This window comes from Triticum dicoccoides, chromosome 5B, assembly GCF_002162155.2.
Source record: "Triticum dicoccoides isolate Atlit2015 ecotype Zavitan chromosome 5B, WEW_v2.0, whole genome shotgun sequence".
NCBI classification, from domain to species: domain Eukaryota; kingdom Viridiplantae; phylum Streptophyta; class Magnoliopsida; order Poales; family Poaceae; genus Triticum; species Triticum dicoccoides.
In genome coordinates, this window is record NC_041389.1 from 183,777,804 (window position 1) to 183,786,783 (window position 8,980).

Sequence of the window (8,980 nt, forward strand, 5' to 3'; positions counted from 1 at the left end):
CCTCCAGATCCTAGGCGGGCATCCGATATGGTCTCTTTGATATTGGTCCGGTGCTTGGCAATAGCTCAACCAAAAACTCAATGTCTCGATCCGGTGGCATGCCTGATAACTCTTCTGGAAATACATCGGGATAATCCTTCACCATTGGTACTTCCTCCTGAACAACTCCTCATACGGAATTAACCTGAGTTCTCCTCGGCGCATGCCAGGATATATACTTGATCCTCTTTCCTTCTGGGGTGGTGAGAAGAATTGATCTACTGGCACAATCGATGTTTCCTTCAAACTTGGATAGCCAATCCATGCCTAGTATCACATCCAATCCTTGTGACTCCAGAACAATCAGGTCGGTGGGAAAACATGTCTACCTATGGTTAGTGGCAATTGATAGCATCCCCTACTAGCCATATACTCTGCTCCTAGGGAACTTACGAACATAGGTGGCTTAAGGGCTATGGTTGGCAGGTAATACTTATCCACAAATCCCCTTGATATGTATGAATGCGATGCACCAGTATTGAAAAGAACAAGTGTGGTAAATGCATTAATCAAAAACTTACCGACAACTGCATCGGGTTGATCCTGAATCTCCTCCACACTGACGTGGTTCACCTGACCTTTGGTGAAGGGGTTGGGCTTCTTTGCAGAACCTCCATTGCCATTTCCATTCTTTCCTCCAGGACATTCAGTGGCATAATGTCTGGTCTTCTGGCACTTGAAACAAGTGATGTGGCTCAGATCCCTCTTGGCTGGCGTTGCAGGGTTGGAACGGTTCTGGCTGCTGCTTCCTCCATTCCCATTGCCATTCTTGGGGCCACTGTGGTTGTGCGAACTTGCTCCATTGTGCGTATGTCCTCCATGGTTATGGCCTCCATGATTGTGGGTATGTCCTCCCGAGTACGGGGAATAGCGAGGCTTCTGCTGAGCTCCAAAGGTGTACCTCCCCTGTCCATACTTCCTCTTGCGATTATCAATCTGTTGCTGCTTGCCTTCAATCATGTGGGCCCTGTCTACCAACTCCAAGTAGTTGCTCAAAGTTGCCACCATCAACTGCATGCTCAGCTCATCGTTGAGTACCTCAAGAAACTTCTCCTGCTTAGCGGCATCTATGGCTATGTCATCTGGGGCATAGCGTGCTAACTTGCTAAACTCATCCGCATACTGGCCCACTGTATGCCCTCCATGGTGCAAGTTGCGAAACTCGCGCTTCTTCATGCTCATAGCTCCTGCTGAAACATGGGCAGTGCGGAAAGCCTGCTGAAACTGATCCCATGTAGCTGTATCAATGGGGTAAGTGGCGGTGAAATTCTCCCACCAAGATGCCGCGGGTCCATCAAGCTGATGTGCGGCAAAGCGCACTCTCTCCGCATCTGTGCATCCTGCAATGGTCAGCTCTCTTCCGATCTTGCAGAGCCAATCATATGCAACAATCGGCTCGGTGCTACTAGAGAACACCGGCGGATTCAACCTTAGGAAACGGGCTAGTTGGTCAACAGGGGTGGTGGTGGTGGGTTGTTGTTGTTGTTACCTTGGTTCTGGTTCTAAACTAGTATCCGCATCAAGGCATTCTGCTGCTGGATCAACTGAGTGAGCTCCGGTGGGTATGCAAATCCATTGTCACGTCTCGGAGGCATCTAATGGGTTAGAAGGGGTGAGAAAACAGAATAGAATTGAGGTATAAGAGAGATTCACTACCCATATGCTCATGAGACAAACACAATCAATTCACTTCATTCAATAGCACACAAGATCCGCACAACGATCTAACCTATGATTACAAACTCGATCATTACTAACTACTTGGAGGAATACTACTAGTTACAATGGTGGTCATCTAGAAATTTTAATCAGAGGAAGACTCCATAATATCTTCTCCAACTTCGTCAATGTAGTCATCATCGCTGTCATCATTTGCATCACTATCCGTGTCGGTGTCGTCCAGGATGATGTAGTCCTCCGAACGGATCTCCTTGGCTGGTTCTCAATTGTGATTCTCCACTGGTAGTCCCTAGCTTCCTCTTTAGGTCTTCATGCTTCTCTAGTAGTATGACAATCTCTTCCTCATATCCATCGCGTGTAGACTTGAGTTCCTCTTCTAGCTCGTTGTTTCTCTTCATCAGCTTCTTGATCTTCTTCATGTGGATAATTTGTTGATTCTCGTGTCGACGAATATGATCTCCCATCTCTTGAATGTAGGCTGCAATTGATACATCCCTCCTAGTACGAATCATCTCCCATTCTTCGTCTCGGCGGCCACATATTTGATAAATGCTGTTCTCCAGCTCCTTGTGATACACTTCACATATGCATCCAAAGGTGATATGGGCTGCCGTGCTCTTTCCTACACTCCAGCTTGGTGCATCCAGGTAGAAATCAATAGGCTCCGTTGTTGGCGCAAATGTCCTCCCAGGTACCCAGACTTTGATCTTCCAGCGGTCCACTTCCGGTACGGATGTAGAGAAAGTCCCCGTGAAGCTTGGTAGTCCGATTTTCAAATACTTAGTGACTTCCTTCAAGTGTCATCCGAAAAGGGTGTCGTCATCTGGCTGAGTGAACTTGTTCCTGGGTTCCGTCATCTGTAGAGTAGAAAGAGAGGAGAATTAGAAATGAGGAGAGAAGAGAAATCCCGTGGCTTATTCTAGTGGTCGCGTCCTATAGTCTGCGTGTGCTATGATACCATCTTGTAGCGATCCGACCTTAAACGGTCAAGCCTCTGTGCATCAGTGTCATCGCTAGATCGGTAATGCCGAGACGCACAGTACTCGAGGAATTATAATAGATTTCAATCACACACTTATTACATCGAGTCCTCATAAAGAGTATGATTTCGCAAAAATATCATGGCTGAAGGCCATCTAAACTAAATAACTGCGGAAGCTTCGAATTTAAATGAGTCCATCAACTCCAACGGCATAGTTGAGTGCAAAACAACGACCTATCGCACCTTATTCGTCGTCTGAGTAGTCTGCCACATGAGACGTTGCAGCCATGTAGGTCAGCACATTGAATATGCTGGCAGAGTTACACTGTATAGCAATGAAATGCAAGAACTATATCTACATGCAATATTTGGCTAGTGGAGGCTCTAAGTTTATCATTTTGCATAAAGCTAGTTTTTCCCTACAACAAAGGAATACATTTTATTTAACTACTCCGAAGTTGCCCAATATTTGAGAAGGTAACCCCAACTCAAATGCCAATTAAAAGTATCATCATTAACCCAATAAATTCATTAAGTAAAGTGATGAGATCACATCAATAGATTCAAGTACCAGATACTCAAGATGTCCATAACCGGAGACATGGCTAACCATGATTAGTTTATACACTCTGCAGAGGTTTGCGCACTTTCCCCACAAGACTTGACCGCATCCATGATCCGATGATCGAGACATAGTCTTTATGAAGCATTAACTCTGTCAGTGGGAAACGACACCTATGGGATCACAAGAATCCCTTCTACGGTTGCGGGGCACGGGGTTGTGAGAAGAGCAGGATTAGTAATCAGCACAAGGATCGATTACCCAGGTTCAGGCCGCGAGGATGCGTAAAACTCTAGTCCTGCTTTCGTGGATGTATTAAGTGTTCGTGAGCTCTTGAACTAGCTATGGTGGCTGCGTGGTTCCAACGAGCCGAATCCCCCTCCAGTATGCCATGGGCCTCCTTTTATAGTCAAAAGGGGCTACCACAGTGGCACGCATGAGGTGGAAAGGCCTACAGTGCTATGAGCTTATCGCTCGTATTATAGGACAAGACGCATTTAATGCGTAGCTTAGGTGTCCCCTCACTTTGTCGAGGGCGGGGGCGAGGCCCGTCCCGTCCATCGTCGCTCCTCCTCGCTTTGACACGCGCCCTGGCCAGCGATGCATGCGGCGCCATGTAGGCAAGCAAGCAGCTAAGGTGGCGCGGTGGTGGAGCCTCCATGAAGGTCTGCATGCCGCCACACAGGTTTGTGCTGAGTTAGCCTGGAAGCTGCATGTTGCCACGTAGGTGCCTGTCCAGCTGGTTGGGCTGGCAGCTGCATGTGAACGGCGGTGAGGATTAGGTTGGTGCGGACCCGGCAGTGGCCCGCTGACGCCCTTGGCAAGGGTCTTGCCGGGTGGCCCGGCAAGGGTCTTGCCGTGGCACGCTGTCGTCCCTGGCAAGGATCTCGCCAGGGGTCTTGTGGGTTTCCTCGGCAAGGATCTTTGTCGAGGATTGTTGCCTTCTAATCCTCATATGATCTTGAATATTCTTTGTCATCACAAAGATCTGCATACCACCATGGAGGTGCTTCCCAAGCCGTGGCCCAACGCGGTTGACGGTGTTGGAGGTCGCGGGTTCGAGGGTGGCTCACTCCACTGGTGTGGGCGAGCTGCCCCGGCAAGGGCCTTGCCATGGCTGCTGAGGCTGCCCTGGCAAGGGTCTTGCCGGAGAAACCTGCTTCGTCCATCTGCACTTTGTGGCCTTGATCCTTGATGTTGCTTTGTTTGTCTTGTGCCTTCGGCTTCTCTCCGGCTTCCCTCCTTTGCCCTGCTATGCGCGGCTATGGCGCGTGGCTCCGACTGCCCGTGCACAAGTAAAGGGGTCAAAAGGAGAGCCCCTACTTTTGTACACCGACAGGAGCCCCCGGGCCTGGGCCACACATAAGCGTGGCACGTTGTTGGGCCAGGCCCAGAAAGGTGCACGGGCAGGCGGGGTGGATTTTACCGCGATAACTGTTTCGTCCGCTGCGCTTCGCCACGACCCGTGTTGAATGCGCGACGTGGGGGCGCGCACGCGTGCGTGACCGAAGCATGCCGATGTCATCTTGTGGTGGACAGTGAAGAGGCGGCTTGCATGTCTCTTCGAGACAGCTGGGCCACTGCTCATTTACTGTCTTTACTTGGGAACCGTTGCTCCACACGTCCCATTGCGCCCATCTCTTGCGCCATGTTTGCTGCATGCATGGCATAGAACGAATGACGGGTGCGCGGGATAAGGGAAGTCACGCGCGCATGGGTCGGTTCCCACACGCCTTCAATTGAGCAGGGACGGCGGTCGACGGCTCCGCCCGTTGTCACTTCAATGGGCCGGATTGGCCGAGAGGGGCGGCCGAGCCTTGCCCCCGCTCCTTTATAAAGGGGGGAGCAGGGGGAATGGCGTCTCTCTATCCTTTGTCATCCGCTTCTCCTCATTCCTGCTTCCTCTTTCCTTCTGCCATGGCGAGGGGGCGTGGCGACGCTTCATTGGTGGCGGTGAGGGTCTCGGCTAGACAAAGCATCACCCCTTCCCAAGAGCTCGTGGCGGTGGAGCCGGCCGTTAGAGGTAGGGGAAGAGGGCGAGGTCAAGGTCGTCGCGGCGCTCGAGGGAGAGGAGGACAGGGCGGCAGATCGGCCTCACCTCCGCCTGCGGCCCCTCCCCGCTGGAGGGCCACTTCGGGGACAACCCTTCCGAGTTCTACATCAAGCTGCGCCGGCCGCCGCGCCGTCGTCTTTGCCTCCCGACTCCATTTGCGCGGGAGATGGAGCTGGATCCACCGCAGGCGTTGCGGCTGCATATGAGGGGCTGTGGGAACAGCGGCACATGGGCCAATGTCGAGTTCCCGCCCCTCACGTGATGTATCTTCGCCGAGGGTGGAAGACTTTTGCCCACATCTACAACCTGACGGAGGGGCTCACTCTCCATTTCAAGTTAATGGAGAGCGGCCTCCTCTCCGTCAAGGTCTTTGGGCACTTCGGAACTCGCAGAAGGTGCTGCGTGGAGAGCTCCTCTGACGATGAAGATTCCTCCTCGAGCGAGAGTGGCGAGGAGGACAGCGGCAACGACGACAAGGGTAGCGGGCGGCAGGATGACGGGTCCGACTAGGCGTCGGGCGCCGCTCCGGGCGACATCGGCGACCCCATCATCCGTGTCGCCAGCTCCTTGAACTTCTCGGGGTCGTCTCCCTGTGCGGCTGGCATTGGGAGGCTGCGGAAGAGGAAGAGGGCGGGCAGAAAGGCCATCAAGTCAGAGTACACGGGCACCGACGCCTTCGTCGCGTATTGACGTCCTGCCGCCTCGTATTTGAGCTCTTCTCCCAGCACCGTCATCACTAGCCAGCCTTCGGATAGCCACCGAGATGTTCTCTTGGTGCTTTCTGCCGCTCGTAGCTCGCCTAGGCGCCCCTTTTGCCCTCTTTTGCTTCCTTGACCTGCCTCCTGAGGAGAGGGACAAGAAAGGGATTACGGGCATCTTATCTTTTTTTAGCCTGTAAGCCTTCGGGCCTTTGTCAAATTTAGAACTTGTAATCCCCTTGCTCATGTTTTTCATTCCATATGAACTGTACATGTACGGGATGTTTTTAATGAAAAGGGATGTTTGCTGGGTTTTCCGTTCGTGGGTGAAACCCGCGACAAGGAGCGAACCCTCGTTACTATTTTAAGATAAACATTTTTTGCCCGGCAACAGGCCCTGCCGTCCCCCCACTTTGCTCGACCTTTCTCACACCCTTGGCGGAGGTAGGGATGAGGTGGGCTTAGGCCCCTCGTTCCACTTCCTTGCTGCCGCGACTACAACCAAATCCGGACCCAGGAGATAATCCTTGGGTACGGAAAAAGGGGAGCACGGTAGCCTAGAAATAAAACGAGGTTTCACATATCCCAGTCCATAACGAAATGCATGATAGAGGATAAAAGACTTATCTAGATCTGCAGCCCCCGACAACCTTGGCTTGCCGTGGGTGGATCCTTATACTTGCAGCCCCCAGCAACTTTGGTTTGCCAGGGTCGGGGACGCCGGTCCATTCCCTTTCTTCCAAACAGCTCGGCAGAAGTGCTTATGTACCCTGCGAACCAAAGAGGACAAAAAAGAATAGAGAGACGCGCACTTGACCTCTAAGCTAGGGGTTAGCCGCCGCCAAGCACTATAAACCCTAACCGAGGAAGAGACTCGACCTAGCATGCATGCTATAACTTAGGGCGCCAGCGCTTCGTTTATTTATGCCCAGGGTCTGAGCCTGGCTTTGTGCAAAGGGTTACATGCCTTGCCGGCAAGGCTTGTACAAAAGGTGGCTTGCCGGGAGGCCCAGCAGCCGCGCCTTATGGGTAAAACTTGCGAAGATGCTCGATGTTCCAGGAGTTACTTACTGGAATGGCATCTTCGGTCTCTAGGCGGACTGCGCCGGGCCTGGTGACTCGCGTTACCCGATAAGGGCCTTCCCACTTCGGCGTCAACTTGTTGGAATTCTTGGCCGACTGAACGTGCTGAAGAACAAGGTCGCCTTCCTCAAAGCTCTGTGCATGAACCTTGCGGCTATGGTAGCAGCGCAAGGCTTGCTGGTAGCGTGCTGCTCTCACAGCCGCCCGGAGACGATCTTCCTCAACGAGCGTCGCGTCATCTTGCCACAATGGCTCTTGCTCAAGCTCATCATAAGCGAGCACTCGAGGTGACCCGTATATGAGTTCCGTGGGGAGAACTGCTTCCGCCCCGTAGATCAGGGCAAAGGGTGTCTGGCCGGTGGCTTGATTTGGCGTCGTTCTGATCGACCAAAGAACCACAGGCAATTCGTCAATCCAGCGCCTTCCGCTCTTGCGCAGCCTATCAAAAGTCTTCATTCTCAAGCCTCGCAGAACTTCAGCATTTGCTCTCTCCGCTTAGCCGTGGCTCCGTGGGTGTGCCACGGAAGCAAAACAGACCTTGCTACCGAGATCCTCAATGTATTGCATGAAGGCATGGCTTGTGAACTGGGTGCCGTTTTCGGTGATGATCCTGTTGGGTACCCCAAAACGACAAACTAGTCCCTTGAAGAACTTGATGGCTGACTGCGTTGTCACCTTCCTCACTACTTCCAGCTCTGGCCACTTTGTGAACTTGTCGATTGCAACGTACAAGTACTCAAAGCCCCCGACGACACGAGGGAAAGGGCCCAATATGTCGAACCCCCAGACCGAGAAGGGCCAGGAGAGAGGGATGGTTTGAAGGGCTTGAGCTGGTTGATGAAGCTTCTTTGAATGGAACTGGCACGCTTCACATTTGGTTATAGTGCCGTCGCATCCTGGAGGGCAGTGGGCCAGAAGAAACCTCGCCGGAAAGCTTTGCCGGCAAGGGCCCTCAACCCTATGTGTGAGCCACATATGCCTGCATGTATCTCTGCCAACAGCTCTAGTCCTTCCTCCCAGGAGATGCACTTTAATTTCATCCCATTCGGTCTTTTTCTGTACAAGACGTTGTCAATGAATTGGTATAGAGCAGACCGACGGGCTACTCTCTCTGCTTCTTCCTGCTCCTCAAGAAGCTCCCCTTTTTGGAGGAATCAGATGGTGTCCTGAGCCCATGCTGGAGCCTATGGCTCGACGACAAGGACCAAAGGCATCTCTTCTGCCATGGGAGCGGCCGTCTCTACGGCCATGGCCTGAGGCCCTACCAGAGTCGGTCGTCCCATGGCAGGATCGGCATCCACGGCAACATCTTCGCCAGTGGCTCCGGGGAGCTCGGTGGGGAAGTAATTGCCGGGGCCAAACTCCGCTTGCTCTGCCCGGTTGATGGTTCGACGGATGGTTGAGTTAACTGAAGCACAAAAGTACCTGGTTCCACAGGTAGCTTGAGGGCAGCGCGCTTTGACAAGTAGTCGACGATGTCGTTTTCCGTCCGAGGGACGTGCTCTGCTTGTATACCGTCAAAGCGCTCCTCTAGTTTCCTCACTTCATCCACGTAAGCTTCCATCAACGGGCTTTGGTAATCTTTATTGATCTGCCTGACGACAAGCTGTGAGCCACCCCTGACGATGAGCTTTTTGACTCCGAGGTCCGCCGCGATCCTGAGACCGGCAAGCAAACCCTCGTACTCGGCGGTGTTGTTGGTTGACATCTCCCGGGGAAAGTTCATTTGGATGACATACTTGAGGTGCTCTCCGGTGGGTGCGACAAGCAACACACCAGCACCGGTGCCTTGCAGCGAAAAAGCCCCATCAAAGTACATGATCCAGTTGCGACTCGTTTCCTTGATGGGGAGAGTGGTCTCCTGTACCTCTTCGTCGGGCGTC